Here is a 19,006-nt window from a genome sequence, read left to right as displayed (position 1 = left end):
GCTGCTACTCTGAAACCTGATATAACTTTGTGCAGACCAGGTCTGAGTCCTCCACAGCAGTCACCAGAAGTTTTTCTAGATGTCTTCTGAGATCCAACTACCTTTGCACCAAATAGCTAAGTCACTGAACAGTTCTCATGATTACCCACATACTCAGGTTATCGATATTTTTAATGATCAAATCCAATATTACCACAGCCTGTCTGCATCTTCCTGCAACACCATTCCAGGAGTGACACCTTCAGTGTGTGAGAAATGATCAGGTTCCTCTACTTGCACTGGGGCAAGTCCTGCATAAGGGAGTTTGTCCTTCCATTCCAGCTTGGTTCCCTCCTATCCTGAGAGTGGTTTCTTCAACAGGAAGAATGAACAGCCAATTATAATGCATACTGACTCTACAATATTCTGTCTGTGTATATCATTTAAACTTCCCTCTGTTCCTAAAGTTCAAGAGCTGTGGCTCAAGTGCTGTTGAACACAAACACAGGTAATGGTTTATGAAATTCACTCCTCTGTAGTGGACCAGCATGAGAGCTGTACACCACTTTACCTTTCAAAGTAGGGCTTACATTGAATATGAGTGGTACATAGGCATTGTGATGGCCTCTACAGAGGGATAAATTTCACTCCAGGTGCATATTATGGCACTTGGCCCCAAGCAAGTAGTTGTACATTCTGCACTCTACTGCAGTAAACTGAGTAACTCCCACTCTTTATTAGCGAACTCTAAGGGCTGGTTTACACTACCATGATGAATCGATCTAACTTACACAGCTTCAGTTATGTGAATAACATAACTGAAGTCGATGTTGTTAGATCCACTTACCACTGTGACTATACTGTGCTGTGTCAAACAGGAGAGTGTCTTTCTTTTGCAAGTTAACAAAAGGTGCAATGCAGTCCCCATGTCCCTTGAAACTTTCCCCTGTGATATCCAGCCTTCATGCTAGCTAGTCATGGAAATCCCAGATTGTCTGCTCCCAAGGAGCAATGTCACATATAGAGTGAGTATGAGAAGCCAGCCTTCCAGGTTCAGCATTATGCTGTGATCTGGATTGCTTGGTAAACTGGGCACAAGCAAACAATATGCCTTTTAATATGGGTAAATGTATATATCTAGGAACAAAGAAATATAGCCATACTTACAGGATGAAAGAGTCTATCTTGGGAAGCAGTAACTCTGAAAAAGATTTTTGGGGTCATGGTGAATGATTAGCTAAAATGAGCTCCCAGTGTGACATTTGGCAAAAAGAACTAATGCGAACCTGGAGTAGAGAGGTTGTTTTTGCTTTGTGTGACACGGGTGCAATCACTGCTGGAATACTGTGTCCAGTTCTGGTGCCTGCAATTCAAGAAGGTTGTTGATAAATTGAAGAGGGTTCAGGAAGAGACATGAGAATGATGAGAGAATTAGGAAACATACCTTATAATGATTGACTCTAAAAGCTCATCTATTTAGCTTAACAAGAGAAAGTTTAAGGGTGATTTGGTTACAATCTGTAACTACCTACATAGAAAACAAATATTTAATAATGGGCTCTTCAATCTACTAGAAAAGGGTACAACAAAAAGCCTGGAATTTAACCAGCGGTTCCCAATCTGTGGCCCAGTCAGCACACAGCTGCGGACCATTGACATCCTCAGGGCCATACCCATAGTATTGGATGTGGCCACACATAACACACTGTGAGCTGCGCTAAGATAGACAAATTCAGACTGAAAAATAAGGCAGAATTGTATTAGAGCAATTTACTAAGGGTCATGCTGGATTTTTCCATCCATGTCAACGTTTTTAAATCTGGATCTGATGTTTTTCTAAAAGATATGGTCTAGGAATTATTTTGAAGAAGTTCCATGGCCTGTGTTACACAGGTGTTAGATTAGATCTGTGGTTCTCAACCTATTTACCAGTGTGGGCCACATATGCTCTGTGGTGCTCCAGGGCTCAATACCCATGGAAAAAAAATAGTGCATGCTCAGCACCCAGGTGTCAGAGCTTGAGTGTGGAATGTGATGAGTTCTGTGCTGCTAGCAACTTCTGCTCTGGGGCAGGAATTTGTTTATAAACAGAGGCAGGTGTGATTAAGATAACAAAAGGCTTGTCATTATTTAAGAATCCTTTAGATGATCCTGAAAGCATTCCCAGGCATTCAGTTAAAAGGATAGGAAACAAAGGTAGGAATAAATGGTCCATTTTCAGAATGGAGAGAAGTAAATAGTGGGGCTTGTACTGGGCTATTCAGCATATTCATAAATGATCTGCAAAAAGGGGTAAACTGAGGTGGCAAAGTTTTGCAGATGATACAAAAATTACTCAAGATAGTTATGTCCAAAACAGACTGCAAAGAGTTACAACGGGATCTCACAAAACTGGGTGAGTTGGCAACAAAATGGCAGATTGAAATTCAATTTTAAATGCAAAGTAGTGCACATGATAAAATTTAATCCCAACTATACATACAAAATGATGGGTAACAGCCTAAATTAGCTGTTACCCATCAAGAAAGAGAACTTGGAGTCATTTGCAGTATTCTGGAAGCACTATGTTTCCAGGGTACTGCAAATTCATAAGTATCCTTCTCACTGTACCTGTACATCCTGAATTCATTCTCCAGCTTCAGAAGACTTAAAAATTGTCTCCAATCATCAATGGACAGACACAATTGAATAATGTAGCTGTCCTTAATGTGCATCAAAACAATACCAGAGAAAGCCAGATTTAAATAATATTGCTGACAGTTCATCCAGAAAGCTACAGTGAGACATAATGTCTTTAAAACTGGGACATTAGTGAAAACAGCTTGTAGGTGATTGCAATGATTTTAATATTACTGTAATTTATGATAATGTAATTACGTAGTTTTCATAACAATTGAATAATTATTAAAATAGTAAAGATACTCATGACAGACACATTCAATAACTAGAAAAGGGGTCTGCAACCTTTCAGAAGTGCTGTGCAGGATCTTCATTTATTCACTCTAATTTAAGGTTTTGTGTGCCAGTAATATATTTTAATGTTTTTTAGAAGGTCTCTTTCTGTAATCTATAATATATAACTAAACTATTGTTGTATGTAAAGTAAATAAGGTTTTTAAAATGTTTAAGAAGCTTCATTTAAAATTAAATTAAAATGCAGAGCCCCCCGGACTGGTGGCTAGGACGCGGGCAGTGTGAGTGCCACTGAAAATCAGCTCGCGTGCCGCCTTCGGCACTCATGCCATAGGTTCCCTACCCCTGAACTAGAATATGAAAGAAGTGTATATATATGCTGAAAATAGCCTCTCCCCAAAATTGGCAGAGTGTCCCCTTCAGACACACACACCCCTTCAAAAGCACCCCCAGCAAAAACAAAAGTCAGTGCCTATGTGTGGCCCACAATGTGTATGGCCCTGAGGATTTCACATGGGCCTCAGCTGTGTGCTGATTGGGCTGCAAGTGGCCCATGGGCCACAGGTTGAGAATCACTAGATTAGATGGTCATGTTGTCCCTTCTGGCTTTGGGCTCTATAAACCCACCCCTGAGAAGGAGTGCTGGGAACTTCTGATTAAAGGAGAGAGACGCTGAACTGGGGTTAGGGCCTGGAGGGGCCACGTATAAAGACTAAATAATTTGGACCCCAAGAGAGGAGCGTTCTAATTACTGTTGTACTGAGGTGATGAGTGATTGAGGAGCCCTGTGAGATGGAAAACTGAGGCAGAGTTCTGCAGAGCCACTCCTAGCCATAAGAGAGTGCTTGGGTAGTGGCACCCACTTACACCCTTGTTCAGAGTTAAAGTAGTTGTGCTGTGATGAAACATGCATGTTCCTTGCGCTTTATGTGAATGTATATAAAGGAGAATCTGGGGAACTACAGACTGGTCAGCCTCACCTCAGTCCCTGGAAAAATCGTGGAACAGGTCCTCAAGGAATCCATTTAGAAGCACTTGGAGGAGAGGAAGGTGATCAGGAACAGTCAACATGGATTCACCAAGGGCAAGTCTATGATAATATAACTGGCTCTGTGGATATGGGGAAAGTGGTGGACGTGATATATCTTGACTTTAGCAAAGTTTTTGATATGGTCTCTCACAGTATTCTTGCCAGCAAGTTAAAAAATTATGGATTCGATGAATGGTGAATAGAAAGTTGGCTAGTTTGTTGGGCTCGGTGGGTAGTGATCAAAGGCTTGATGTTTAGTTGGCAGCCGGTATCAAATGGAGTCCCCCAGGGATCGGTCCTGGGGCTGGTTTTGTTCAACATCATCATTAATGATCTGGATGATGGGATGGACTGCACCCTCAGCAAGTTTGTGGATGACACTAAGCTGGAGGGAGAGGTGGATATGCTGGAGGGTAAAGACAGGGTCCAGAGTGACCTAGACCAGTGGTTTTCAAACTGTGGGTCGCAACCCAGTACTGGGTCGCAGAACGTAAGGTGCTGGGTTGTGATGGCTGCTCTGGTCAGCACTACCAACCGGGCTGTTAAAAGTCCCGTCAGCGGTGCTGCCTGGCTAAGGCAGGCTAGTTCTTACTTGTTCTGACACCACACTGCACCCTGGAAGCGGCCAGCAGTCCATGTGCTGCCCTCACCCCAGGCACTGGCTCTGCACTCCCATTGACTCCCATTGGCCGGTTCCTGGCCAATGGGAGCTGGGGGGAGAGCCAGTGCCTGCAGGTGAGAGCCAGGCAGAGTTGCTTGTGCACCTCCACATAGGAGCTGGACCTGCTGGTGGCCACTTCCGGTATGCACCACAGTCCGCGGTGCCAGGACGGGTAGGAAGTTCCCTGTGCAGCAGCCGCCCAGCAGGCTATCAATTGCCAGCAGTTCAGCTGTCCCTCCCTTCACTGCTGTATGCTGCTCCTGCCTTCTGTCTTGTAGCTACTCCTGGGAGCCTCCTGCTTGCTGTGTGTGTGGGGGAAGAGGGAGCTAATGTCAGGGTGTCCCCCTTCCTCCTGCCATCCACTTACCCCATCCATAGAGCAAGGGGGAGACATGACAGGGCTCAGGACGGAGGGAGCTTGCTGGCCGCAGCTGCTGTCTCAACTTCCTGATCTACTTAAAAAGGCAGTGTACCTAGAGTGGTGTCAGCGTACTTAGAGGGGCAATTTGTCTCTCCCCCTCTCTCTCTCTCACACACCGGGTGTGTGTCTCTGTTTGCAATGCTGTCTCCTCACCATCCATTCATGCTGCCTTGTAGAGTGAGAGACTATATTAACAACAATGTGTTAACCCGTGAGGGCTCAGCCAAGTGTTAGTTCATCATTTATCAATAAGGCATTCCCTGGGAAATATCCCACCTCTAACTTCACCACCTCAACCAAGCTTCACCATCATTGCTGTGTACAGTATTAAATTGTTTGTTTAAAACTTATAGTGTGTGTGTGTGTGTGTGTGTATATAAATATACAGTTTTTTTGTCTGGTGAAAATTTTTTTCCTGGAACCTAACTGCCCCCCCCACCCGAGACAACCCATTCCAGTGCTTCACTACCCTCCTAATGAAAAAGTTTTTCCTAATATCCAACCTGAACCTTCCCTTCTGCAACTTGAGACCATTACTCCTTGTTCAGTCATCTGGTACCACTGAGAACAGTCTAGAGCCATCCTCTTTGGAGCCCCCTTTCAGGTAATCAAGTGGTGCAAGATGACAGAAACAAGTTGCAGTGGGGGAGGTCTAGGTTGGATATTAGGAAAACTATTTCACTAGGGAGGTGGTGAAGTTCTGGAATGCTTTACCAGCGAGGTGTGTGGAATTGCCATCCTTAGAGGTTTTTAAGGACCAGCTTGACAAAGCCCTGGCTGTGATGATTTAATTGGTGTTGGTCCTGCTTTGAGCAAGGTGTTGGACTAGATGACCTCCTGGGGTCTCTTCCAATCTTAACTTCTGTGATTTAATACAAAAGCAGTGCATGATTGATCTATGTTGTCCCTATTATTCATTATTCCTTGCTTTAAATGTTTGGGTTCTTGAAATGCGATCAGTAAGTAAATTGTGTTACTTAGCTACCTTAACTAGCTTTTGAATGTGACTTGGTTTTGGAATTAATCTTAATATGTACTAGTACAGAATACGCATTACAAATTCTGGGACTCTGGGTGGATAAGAAATTATACTGTGATCTGAACTGAAGCAATCTTTAGTTTAGTATTTGACTGTGAGTAGTGGATAAAATTGCTTGTATTTTTTGTAATTCATGTTCTTAGAAAGCCATATTCTGGGCTCTGCCTGTTAAGTCTGTGTCTGTTGGTATGTACCCCAAATTGTTAAAATACTCAGGGGGAATTCTTGATTATTACTTGCTGAATGAGATACCAAATATTTATTTTGAGAGGAACTGAGCATTTGCAGATTCTGTGTTAGACCTTCTATAGAAAGCAATGACAACTCTCCAGGATACCATCAGGATTTGCAATGAGCTTGCACATGTGAACCCCCCTGTACCTGCATGGAGCCCAGTGGCTTGCATTAAATTGTGCATTTCCTTTCTGTAAGGAAAAGCTTGCAGGATCAAGGCCTTAATATGGGCGGGCAAACTTTTTGGCCTGAGGGCCACATCAGGTTCTGAAATTGTATGGAGAGCTGGATATAGGAGGCTGGGTTCTCCCCAGACAGCCAGGAGTGGCCCGGCCCTGCCCTCTATCTGACCCCCCCCCCCCACTTCTTGCGCCCTGATGGCTCCCCTAGGACTCCAGCTCCATCCAATCCCCCCATTCCCTGACTTCCCACCCAGGACCCCTGCCTCATCCAACCACCCTTTCTCCCTGTCCCCTGACCGCCCCCAGAACCACTGCCCTGATTTACCCCCCTTCCGCCCCATCCAACACTCCCTCCTTCCTGACTGCCCCCCAGGATCCCTTCCTCCATTCAACCCCCCTATTCCCCACCCTCTGAACACCCTGACCCCTATCCACCCCCCACCCCTGACCACATCATCCCCCAAACTGCCCTGCCCTCTATCCACCCCACTCCCTTACCACGCTGCCTGGAGCACTGGTGGCTGGCAGCGCTACAACTGCACCGCCTGGCTGGAGCCAGCCACGCCACTGTGCAGCACAGAGCATCGGGTCAGGCCAGGATCTGCAGCTGTGCTGCTCCAGGAGCTCGCAGTGAGCTGATGCTGTGGGAGAGGGGGAACAGCAAGGGCAGCAGGGCTGGCTTCAGCTTTTTTGCCACTCCAAATGGTGAAGAAAAAAAATAAAAATAAAGCCACGATCGACAGCACTTCGGCAGCAGCTGTACCGCACCACTTCATTCTTCGGCAGCAATTCGGCGGATGGTCCTTCCCTCCAACAGGGTCTGAGGGACCCGCTACCGAATTGCCACCGAAGACCCGGACGTGCTGCCCCTTTCCATTGGCTACCCCAAGCACCTGCTTCCTGTGCTGGGGCCTGGAGCTGGTCCTGCGGGGCAGGAGCTCAGGGGCCAGGCAGGAGGGTCCTGCAGGCCAGGCTGTTTGCCCATTCCTTCCTTAATGTATATCAAAATGACCATGACCTTTCTAGATAAGCCTTTTTAATTTACATTTAGAGACAAAACAACAGGCATAATCCATGCATTACTCAAAAATCCATAGATACTAAAATATAAGCGCTAGCTACAATAACTGTCATCCATGTCATTAACGCTATGTTTTCCTATAAAATTCCAGTTGTCATTATTAAACATTTTATTTTTGCTTATAAAGTAATTTATTCATTTGACCTTTTTACAAATTTCTATGACAATGTTACAGGTCATTAAATATTCATTTTTAATCAGTCTGAAGCAGAGTTGCTCAGGTCATGAAAGTAACTGAGGAACTATAAATTGGGTGAACAAGTATCATAATTCTGAAACACTGTACTGCACTGGAGCCAAGTGAAAGCATAACTCTTCCCAGAAGCAAGTTCCCCTTCTTGCAAAAATGGGAGCAGAGCAAGGACCTTTCTGTGGTAATAAATGAAAACACAATGAAGACCTCTCAGCTTTGTGCTAGCTGTCATGTGAGTTAATTTGCAATGGTGCCACTAGTTATAACTGTGACAAGCCCAGCCTTGCACAATGCATGCATTATGAAATAATTTAAGAACAGATAAAAATAGCTATTAACCCCCCCTTCATTCTTAATATTTTAAGGGCTACATCTTGCAAATGGATCCTTCCAGGAGCATCACTGCATCCACAGGGAGCCAGGCTGAGTCATTGGAACTTTATGTGGGGGCAGGGTACATGCAGGCAGATCTATCTGCAAGATCTTTCTAGCCCACAATGATTTTAAAGACTTTCATTTGTCAAAAAATATAATGACAGTAGGAATAATTTACAGTATGAATGACACACTTTGTTTCTTGTAGACTTGAGACAGAATTATATGTGAATTGACTTTTAAAAATAGGTATCAATCAGCATAATGTGATTTGCAATGAAATACATGAAGAAATTGATTATTATAATTGCTGAAAAAAGTTAGAGAAAAGAATTTCCCTAAGGCATCACTGAAAGCCATAGTTGAAGTAGCTTTAGGCTACGTATAGGTCTAGGAAGAGCATACATAAAATATTCACAATTATACCACAATGAATTTTAGTTTCTAAACATAAAACATGCCTTTCTTTACTTCTTCATGTGAAAGATGTAGTAATAAAGAATACTGTAAGCGGATACGGTGTCTATAGGTTGTCGTGGCTCTGGACATTTTTTTTTAAATTAGCACTTTAACAGTTGATTTCCAAAAAATTACTTAAACCTTTTCCTATAATTTGTCCATCTATATTCCTTTTGTCAGTCAGGATTGAGCATTAAAATGAAATCCATATTTCACCACAGGAGTTCTACCTAAGCAACAGTACCACAGCTTACTGTAGGAAGATAAAGAACCTAATTTGGTATTTAAATGAAGCCAGCTCAATCAAAGGTCTCATGTAAAGAAACCTTCATTTTGCTAATGTGATCTGGAATGCAGAGAAAATGCATTTGTTTGTTTTACGTTTCAGCTGTGAAAATACTGCAAATGACATGCTGTCATTATATTATTAAAGGTTTGAGAGGGCAAGAAACGGAGGATTATATCTTTTATGCCTTTTACATTAGCAAAAATTAGTTGTATAGGCTTGGCAGATTTCAATTTTCATTTTTTATAATTTTCATGGATAATATAGATGTTTAAGCATTTCCCCCCATTTTTATGGATTTAAATTTTAACTGCTGTGGGAAGTTATGGGGGTGGGGGGTCAACCAATAGTTATTTAATGACAGTAGATGTTGAGATTCAAAAAGTTAAAGTTTTATTACCATTAGACACACGTTGTCAATATCATGTCAAAATATACAAACTAAGTTTCCTTAAATCAAACTGAGTTCTCAAGCAGCATTTTCCTTTTTTTTCTCGTCTGTAAATTTTAATTATTGATGGAAATATTTTTTGTTGGTTTGTGTGAACAGCAAAATCAGCATTTACTGATCAAAATCTAATGCTTGCAAGCCTAATTTTGTGTTCTTTTGAAAGAAAATGAGAACAGCCATATTAAACATACAATAACCTAACTTTATATACCAACCTATGTCAGAACATTGTGTATGCTTTGTAGCATCATTGACTGCCTGGTTTCATTACAGCTCAGGAATAGTATCTAGTGTCTTCTATATTTTTTTAAACTTTCCACAGGGCCAGCATAGGGAAAATAAAATATACAGATTTTATGGTCCCTTCAAAAAATAGGACCAAAGCCTGCTTGCTTTGTAGTAATTCTTGCTTGCAACAGCTCTACTAATATGAGTAAAGAGAATAAGAATCATATGGGCCAAATTCTTACTTTCTTGATGAAATAGTAGATAGAAAAAAAGATTTAGAATATGTAGTACTTCCTAATCAGATTATAATCACTTTATGGCAAATCCAAATTTGGGGCCTAAAACAAGTGACAGTATCCCTTTAAACTGCAGCTCTGCTCTGAAAATTGACTGTGTAACTGTCATTATTCAAACATAGTTTAGTGTATATTTAAGGTTACCTGGCCACTTTGGTGCCAACCCCCCCACCCCAAACAAACGAAAAAAAACCCCCTCCAAACTGTATTCCTGTTAGGACCTTAGAACCAAACAGCTATGGTAGAGCAAACTGGATTTTATTTTGGCTTATGCATCATGAACAGAGTTGTTTACTATGTTCCAATGATAGAGACAATGTTGCCTTGTTACACTTGTGTAACTCCACGGAAAATAATTGAGCTGCACTGATGTACCTAAGATCAGAATCTTGCCTGCAGAAACTAAGGCCTAGATCATCCTCCTACCCCCTAAGGTCCACAGAGGGGACCCTCTATGCTCCATTCGCAGACCTACTGCACAGTAGTAGGTGTCACGCTGTCTGAAGTGGCTCACAACTGTGAATGCCTAACTCAGGAGGGCAAACTGTCAGAAATAGGGCAGAAACCCCAAGCTGGTTGTATGTTCTATAGTTAGATTTCACCAAGCCAGTAACAAATGTGAACTCCTGGATCACTGTTACCAGCATAGGCGCCGACTCTGTGGATGCTCCAGGGCTGGAGCACCCATGGGGAAAAATTGGTGGGTGCCAAACTCCCCATCCCGACCCAGCTCACCTCACCTTCACCTCCACCTCCTCCCCTTACGGTGCCGCATTCCCGCTTTTCCTCCCAGCATTTGCAGCCATGAAACAGCTGTTATATGGCATAACAAGCTGTGGGAGGGAGAAGCGGGAACGCAGCATGCTCGGGGAGGAGGTGGGGAAGAGGCAGGGCTGGGACGGGGATTTGAGGAAGGGGTCCAATAGGGGTAAGGAGGGGATGGAGTTGGGGTGGGGACTTTGGGGAAGAGGTTGTAATGGGGGCGGCACAGAAGTGGAGTATGTGTGGGGCAGGGGCGTGTGTGTGGGGGGGTCAAGCACCCACTGGCACCAGGAGAAGTTGGTGCCTATAGTTACCAGTCTTACCATGGTGACTGGTTTCAGAGTGGTAGCCGTGTTAGTCTGTATCAGCAAAAAGAATGAGGAATACCTGTGGCACTTTAGAAACAGATTGACAGAGCCAGAAGAGTACCCAGAAGTCACCTACTACAGGACAGGCTCAACAAAGTACGCCACTAGCCTTCACCTTCAGCCACCAGCTAAAACCTCTCCAGTGCATCATCAAGGATCTACAACCTATCCTGAAGGACCATCCCTTGCTCTTACAGATCTTGGGAGGCAGGCCAATCCTTGCTTACAGACAGCCCCCCCAACCTGAGCAAATACTCACCAGCAACCACACACCACACAACAAAAACACTAACCCAGGAACCTATCTTTGCAACAAAGCCCATTGCCAACTCTGTCCACATATCTATTCAGGGGACACCATCATAGCATCTAATCACATCAGCCATGCTGTCAGAGGCTCATTCATCTGCACATCTACCAATGTGATATATGCCATCATGTGCCAGCAATGCTCCTCTGCCATGTACATTGGCCAAACCTGACAGTGTCTATGCGAAAGAATAAATGGACACAAATCAGACGTCAAGAATTATAACATTCAAAAACCAGTTGGAGAACACTTCAACCTCCCTGGTCACTCAATTACAGACCTCAAAGTCACAATTCTTCAACAAAAAAACTTCAAAAAACAGAGTCCAATGAGAAACTGCAGAATTGGAATTAATTTGCAAACTGGACACCATAAAATTAGGCTTGAATAAAGACTGGGAGTGGATGGGTCATTCCACAAAGTAAAAACTATTTCCCCATGCTAATTTTTCCCCCCTACTGTTGTGACAGATTTTCATTACCAATCTGCCAGGGCCACAGGATCTTTTCAGGGAGGAGATGACAAAGCACACCAAGGATCTAAGTTTTAAAGCTTTATTAATAAAATACAGCAGAGAGTGCTGGGAACGCTCCCACGTCACTCAGGGGAAGGAAGAAAGCACTAGAGCCCCAAGCTCTCACCCACTTTCATAATCACACATGCACTACCCAAGGCTGGGTAGGCCTGTGTGTAACGTACAGAGAAGAAGGGGAGGGGTGTACAGGAGTTCTTGCCTTGGGCCCAGATCATCTGGGGAATCTGCTGTAATCTCTGAATTGCTCCAGCTCTTGGGAGGGTTTTTAAGTCCTGGGTTCCTTTGGGGGTGGCATCGTCCAGGGCCCTCAATCAGCTTGCTGTGGCCTTCTTGGCTAACCAAAACACACCAGCTCCAGAGAATTTATTTTCCCTTGTGTTGGCCTTCACCGTCACCATCTCATTCACTCTGTTTTCACTGCTATCTTTGCAGATCTGCTCTACTTAGTTCTCTTCTCATGACTAGGCAGCTGTAGATCTCTCATCTGTAAATCTCTCATTGAGCCCATCACCTTGGGCCAGGGCCAGTGTTTTATCTTCACATGGAACTAGCTAAAGTGCTGAGATAACCTGTTCTCTGCTTTTTTCTTTCTTCCCCCCCTTTCTTGGCCTCTTGTACTCCTGAAAAGGAATCTTCTATTCTCCACTGACACACCTTTGACCCTCCCCGAAATGCGTTGCGATGCTTGCAACAGCATTAACCACATACAGTGCTGATCTGCCTCCCCGGAGACTCCCTGAGGGAGGGGACCATTGGGGTGTGACACTGTTACTCACACCTTCTTGTCAACTGTTGGAAATGGGCCATCCTGATTATCACTGCAATTTTTTTTCTCCTGCTGATAATATGCCACCTTAATTGATTACTCTTATTATAGTTAGTATGGCAACACCCATTTTTTGATGTTCTCTGTGTGTGTGTGTGTATATACATATATATATCTCTTCCTATTGTATTTTCCAGTGCATGCATCTGATGAAGTGGGTTTTAGCCCATGAAAGCTTATGCTCAAATACATTTCTTAGTCTTACCATACAGTCCCCTTAGACTCTCCAGTCTGTCTTGCACCCAGACAACTGAACTTTGTGATAAAAGGTCACTTAAACCTAAAATCACACCACATCAGGTTCCTCCTAGTTACCCAGATCAGTTGGTACTCTGGATCTTACAGCAAAGACAATGTTGCCAGCCAATACTAACTATATGTTTATTAGCTAAGAAAAAATAATGAAAGTTATTGAGAGGTTAAATTGGGGTTTCCAACTTTCTAATTGCACAAAACAGACAACCCTTACCCCATCCTCTGCCCTGCCCCTTCTCTGAAGCCCCACATCCCGCTCACTCCACCCCCTCCCTCTGTCACTTGCTCTCTCCCACCGTCACTTACTTTCAATGGGCTGGGGCAGGGTTGGGGTGTGTGCGGGGGTGAGGGCTCTGGCTGGGAGTGCGGACCCTCGGGTTGGACCAGAAATGAGGGGTTCAGGTTGCAAAAGGGGGCTCTGGGCTGTGGCCAGGGGTTGGGGTGTGGGCCCTGGGGTGGGTCCAGGGATGAGGGGTTTGCGTTGCAGGTGAGGGCTCCTGCCTGGTGTGTGGGACTCTGGGCTGGGACGGGGCTTGGGATGTGTGTGTGTCGGGGGTTCGAGAACTCTGGCTAGAGGTGTGGGCTCTGGGCTGGGGCCAGGGATGAGGGGTTTGTGTGTGGGAGGGGGCTCAGGGCTGGGGCAGGGGGTTTGGGTGCAGGATGAGGTGTAGGCTCTGGGAGGGAATTAGGGTGCAGGAAGAGGTTCTGACTTGGGGCAGGGGGTTAGATCGCAGGAAGGGATTCAGGGGTGCGGGCTCCAGGCGGTGCTTACCTCAGGCGGCTCCTGGAAGCGGCTGGCATGGCCAGCTGCTAGGTGGAGGGGCCAGGGGACTCCGTGCTCTGCCTCCACCTGCCAGTGGGAACTGTGGAGCTGGCACTCGAGGCGGGGCAGCACATGGAGACCCCTGAGACTACGAGCTGGATATGCTGGCCACTTCCAGGAGCCATGTGGAGCCAGGGCAGGCAGGGAGCCTGTCTTAGCCCTGCTACACTGCTGACTGGACTTTTAGCAGCCCGATCAGTGGTGCTGACTGGAGCTACCAGGGTCCCTTGTCAACCAGGTCTTATTTAAAGCAGGTAAAATATATGTACAGGTGAGTCACAGTCTATAATTTCAAATGGTAGCAGATGTAGTAATCTACCACAGGGGTTGGCAACCTCTGGCACACGGCTTGCCAGGGTAAGCACCCTGGTGGGCCAGGCCAGTTTGTTTACCTGCTGCGTCATCAGGTTCGGACGATCACTGCTCCCACTGGCTGCGGTTCACCATCCCAGGCCAATGGGGGCTGCAGAAAGCGGCACGGGCGAGAGATGTGCAGGCCGCGGCTTCCCGCCGCTCCCATTGGTCTGGGACGGCAAACCGCGGCCAGTGGGAGCAGTGATCGGCCGAACCTGCTGATGTGGCAGGTAAACAAACTGGCCTGGCCCACCAGGGTGCTTACTCTGGCGAGCCATGTGCCAGAGGTTGTCAACCCCTGATCTCCCAGTTTCCCAAAAGTCTCTCAGGGCTACCAGAAATAACTCTGGGGATCTCTGTCTTCTCATTCAGTTATTTTGCCCTGTTAGTTCCTTCATCTCTGGACTCTTTCTTTGAATCCATATTTATGGTATCTTCACACAGAAAGCAAGCTGACAGTGCCCGGAGTGAAAGTAACTTACAGGACTTATGGGAACTGCCGGAGTCCTGAGGGGGGCGTGGCCTCAAGATTTAAAGGCCCTGGGGCACCAGCTGTGGCTGGGAGACCCAGGGCCTTTAAATCAACCAGGGGCTCCCAGCTGCAGAGCCCCCCTGGGGCTCAGGGGCAAATTAAAGGGCCTGGGGCATTAGGGGGAACCCCAAGCTTTGCAGGGCTGGGGCAGGGATTTAAAGGGCCCAGAGCTCCTGCCACTGAGGAGAGCCCAGAGCCTTTTAAATCCTGGCCCCAGCCCTGCCGCTGGAGCTGCTGCTGGGATTCAAAGGGCTCTGGGCTACCCGCAGTGATGGGGAGCTCTGAGCCCTTTAAATCCCAGCCGTGGCTGAATTCAAAGGGCTCTGGGCTACCCGCAGCTGCAGGGAGCTTTGAGCCCTTTAAATCTCAGCCGCGGCTGTGATTTAAAGGGCTCTGGGCTGCCCGCCACTGCAGGGAGCTCTGAGCCCTTTAAATCCTGGCCCCAGCCCAGCCGCTGGAGCCGCGGACAGGATTTAAAGGGCTCTGGGCTGCCTGCAGCTGCGGAGAGCTCTGAGCCCTTTAAATCTCAGCCGCAGCCAGGATTCAAAGGGCCAGGGGGAACCCCAAGTTTTGCAGGGCTGGGGCAGGGATTTAAAGGGCCCAGAGCTCCTGCCACTGAGGGGAGCCCAGATCCTTTAAAATCCTGGCCCCAGCCCTGCCGCCAGAGCCGCTGCTGGGATTCAAAAGGCTCTGGGCTGCCCGCAGCCATGGGGAGCTCTGAGCCCTTTAAATCTCAGCCAGGGCCAGCATTCAAAGGGCTCTGGGCTGCCCAGAGCCGCAGGGAGCTTTGAGCCCTTTAAATCTCAGCCGCGGCTGGGATTTAAAGGGCTCTGGGTTGCCTGCAGCCGCAGGGACCTTTGAGCCCTTTCAATCCCCACCGTGGAAGCCAGTGCAGTCCGGCAGGGCGTACTGGCTCTTGCCTGTATGCCGTTCGGGACCGGGCCGGCTTACTTTCACCTCTGACAATACCTCTACCTGTATGGGCTTTTCCTTTGACAATGAGCGAGGGATCTACTTTGAGTTTCTGACCTCGGGTCATCACCACAATTGCCATTTGGTTTGGAATTAGCCTTTTCTGTTAAAGCCCTTAAGTCCTTCATTAGTGTTTCACAAGAGTTCTTTGATAGGTTATTTAATCACAGGGTATACACCATGTAAATGTTTGCAGTTACATTATAACAGGAACAGATAAATGAAAACAATACACGTAACATTTGACAAATTTTCATGAAGTTTAAACATCTGAATACACACACATACCTTTAACAGTTTGATCTGTACCAGAGGTTCTCAAACTTCATTACACCATGACCCCCTTCTGAGAACAAAAATTACTACATAACCCCCAGACGGGGGACCAAAGCCTGAGCCCTGCTGTCCTGGGTGGGAGGGCCAAAGTCTCTTCAGTCCCAGGTGGGGAGGCCTGTAACCTGAGCCCTGCTGTCCAGGGCTGAAGCCAAAGCCTGAGCCGCACCACCCAGGGCTCAGGTTTCGGCCCTGGGCCCCGGTTTCGGCCCTGGGCCCCAGCAAGTCTCAAGCCAGCGCTGGCAATTCCATTAAAACGTGGTCCCAATCCACACTGTGAGAACCTCTGAGCTATACTAACACACAAGTGGATCGGCCTAGGGTTCTGACCTGAGCTGGCACCTCGTTTGCCAGTGTCACACTAGAGCTTGGCAATGTTCACAGCACAGCCCCTCCAGGACCCTGCAGAGGCATTTTCACAAGTCTCCCCTGGTGCAGCCACTGTGGACCTGCCACCAGTGCATCATGGCCCCGCCTCTTCCTCTTCCTGCTCACCCCTTCCCCAAGTCCCCTGCTGCCTGCTGCCGCTGCCTGGTAAGTCTTCCTCCTCTCCTTCACTCCACATCCTCCTCCCCAAAAGTCCCCGCTGCCTGCTGTGTCCCTCCTCGTCCCCTCATAGGGGTAGGGGGGAGAGGAGGGACATAGCAAGCAGCAGGTGAGGAGACGGGTGGACAGGGGAGCAAGGAGGGACATGACAGGTGGGGGGGTCTTGCAGGAAGCGGGGGCGGCGAGTGGCTGAGGAGGCGAATGGGGGTGAGGTGGTGAGTGGTAGGTAGGGAATGAGGAGTGATGCAGCAAGCCAGCTGCAGGCAAGGGGGGTGTCTTGCAGTGGGCAGGGGGATCTGGTATGGGAGTGAGAAGGGATGCAGTGGGTGAGGGGATGAGGAGGGACAAGGTGAGCAGCAGTGTGAGGGGGGTGTGGTGGTGGTGGGGCCCTGGGGCAGAGCAGGGAGTGTCTGGGGTGGAGCGGGGGTGGAATGTGAGCAGGGCCACGGGCGAAAGAGGCAGGACAGGGAGCTAACCACTCCCAGGGGAAGCTTCATCCACTGCCCCTGGTTTCAAGCCTTCTATTTAGAAGGGTTCCCCCCCCACACACACACTCTCTTTTTCTCTTTCTCCTGGCCTGGTAGTTAATGGTCATTTAGGATGGAGAAATTCTAGCCAAGCTGTCTTAATGTTTTGCCATTAGCCCCAATGGCCCATCATGTGGCTTTTCTTGGGTTGTGGAACACTAAATAGCTGGAGCTAATCTCATCTAGTTGGGGAGGCAGCCCCTCTCAGCCTGACTGGTTCACTTCCCTGCTGTGAAATGGAGCAGACTGCTGCAGCACAAATCATGAGTGCAGCTCTACATGTACACAAATACATAAACTCATAAGTACAGTCTATATACACATTTCATAATGACCATCAACTTCAGAACATTTCACGTTTTCATAATAGATCTTAAGCAACATATTTTATACACAGTACAACCAGTTGCTTTGATGGCTTATTCTTTGGGAGTGCAGACCCCCTGTTCTCCCCTTGGGTTGTCTGGACCCTGTTTGCCACAGAAGGCAAAGCTGTTGAAATACAATTGGAGTCTTAGCAGGAGGCGTAGCAGCAGCAACTCCTGATGGATTCAGCAGTGGTCTTGCCTATATCCACCTCTTTGTCTTCAAAGGAAGATCTGTTTCTCCCTTTTTCCCCTCTGCGAGCCCTGCCTTCCCTCTGAGCAAAAAGGACAATACATAGATTTTGCATAAATCTTTCAAAATGCCTCAAACTCTTATACTATGGGAAGCTAAACTAGGTTTTTCAGAAAGTTCTGTAGATGAACTTCCTGCAGGCTTTCCTCCTGTTTTTAGTTGATTTAAAATGGCTTTAAACAGAATCCTCATGTTGTATTCTAAAAAGATGGTATTTACAGATATGGAGGTAGGGAGTACAAGCAATGTACTCCTGCTCAGCTCTGCATGGTACATGCACAATTTAAATATAAAACAGTGGATAAACTTGTGTAAAACTGAATTCATTTTAATGCATTAAGAACAGATTTTATCAGCATTTTTAGTCTGCATGAGTTATATGTGTGTAACCTGAGAGGTATTATTGCTCAGGATAGTAAATGGGTCTTTGAGGAAGTAAATCAAGAGAGGAACTCACTAATTTTTGTTTATTATCATGAAAGGGCTCACTATTATGTAGTGATGCAATATTGCATCATCTTGTAGTGCTAGGACTCTAAAAGAGGAAGTGAATGGGAACAAAAACGAGAAATGTATAGAAAGTTCATATGCCCAAGCAGACCTTCAGAGAGAGAAAAAGCATTTTGTGACATTTTAAAATCTAAGATACTGATAGGAGAGGTCGCAGTAGCCTCTGGAATATTCCCACCAAAAGTGCATCTGAGTCTAAACTGGCTATACATAAATCACAGTGAAAAAAACTCTTTATTCAGCTTTCTATAACTGTGTACACTAATACCCCTTCCTTTTAGCCTACTAGCTAGGTTTTTCTTATTCTTAGTCCTTGTAAGATGAACTGCTCTGTGTGTGTAAGTATGCGGGATGTTGGTATGTGTATGTATCTGTATGAGTGCATGTTGTGACAAAGTTCCTCCTCTACCTTGGTGGGTCCTGCGCTTATTGGTGGATTTGTTCACCTCAGTGATCTTCCCCTCTTGTGGAACCCACAGTCTGGGTCAGCTCCTCCTATGTCTGATCAGGAGTTGGGAGGTGTGGGGGGAACCCGGGCCCACCCTCTACTCCAGATTCAGCCCAGCCCTGTTGATACAGCTTCTATAGTGACTCCTGTAACAAGGCTGCATGTACAGCTCAACTCCCTGGGCTTACTTCTCCCATGGCCCCTCCAAACCTTCTTCTATTCCTCACGCACAGACCTCCTACTGGTGTCTGATAACACTTGTCCTCCTCAGTCCTCCAGCAATACACTCTCTCACTCTCAGCTTCTTGCCTCCAGCTCCTCAAACGCTCCTCCCTGCCCTGACTGGAGTGAGTTCCTTTTAAACCCAGGTGCCCTGATTAGCCTGCCTTGATTGACTGCAGGTGTTCTAATTAAAGTAGCTATCTCTACTGCCTTCTAGAGAAGTCTTAATTGGCTCCA

The sequence above is a fragment of the Chelonoidis abingdonii genome, chromosome 1 (assembly GCF_003597395.2).
Source record: "Chelonoidis abingdonii isolate Lonesome George chromosome 1, CheloAbing_2.0, whole genome shotgun sequence".
Taxonomy (NCBI): domain Eukaryota; kingdom Metazoa; phylum Chordata; order Testudines; family Testudinidae; genus Chelonoidis; species Chelonoidis abingdonii.
This window is presented reverse-complemented; position numbering follows the sequence as displayed.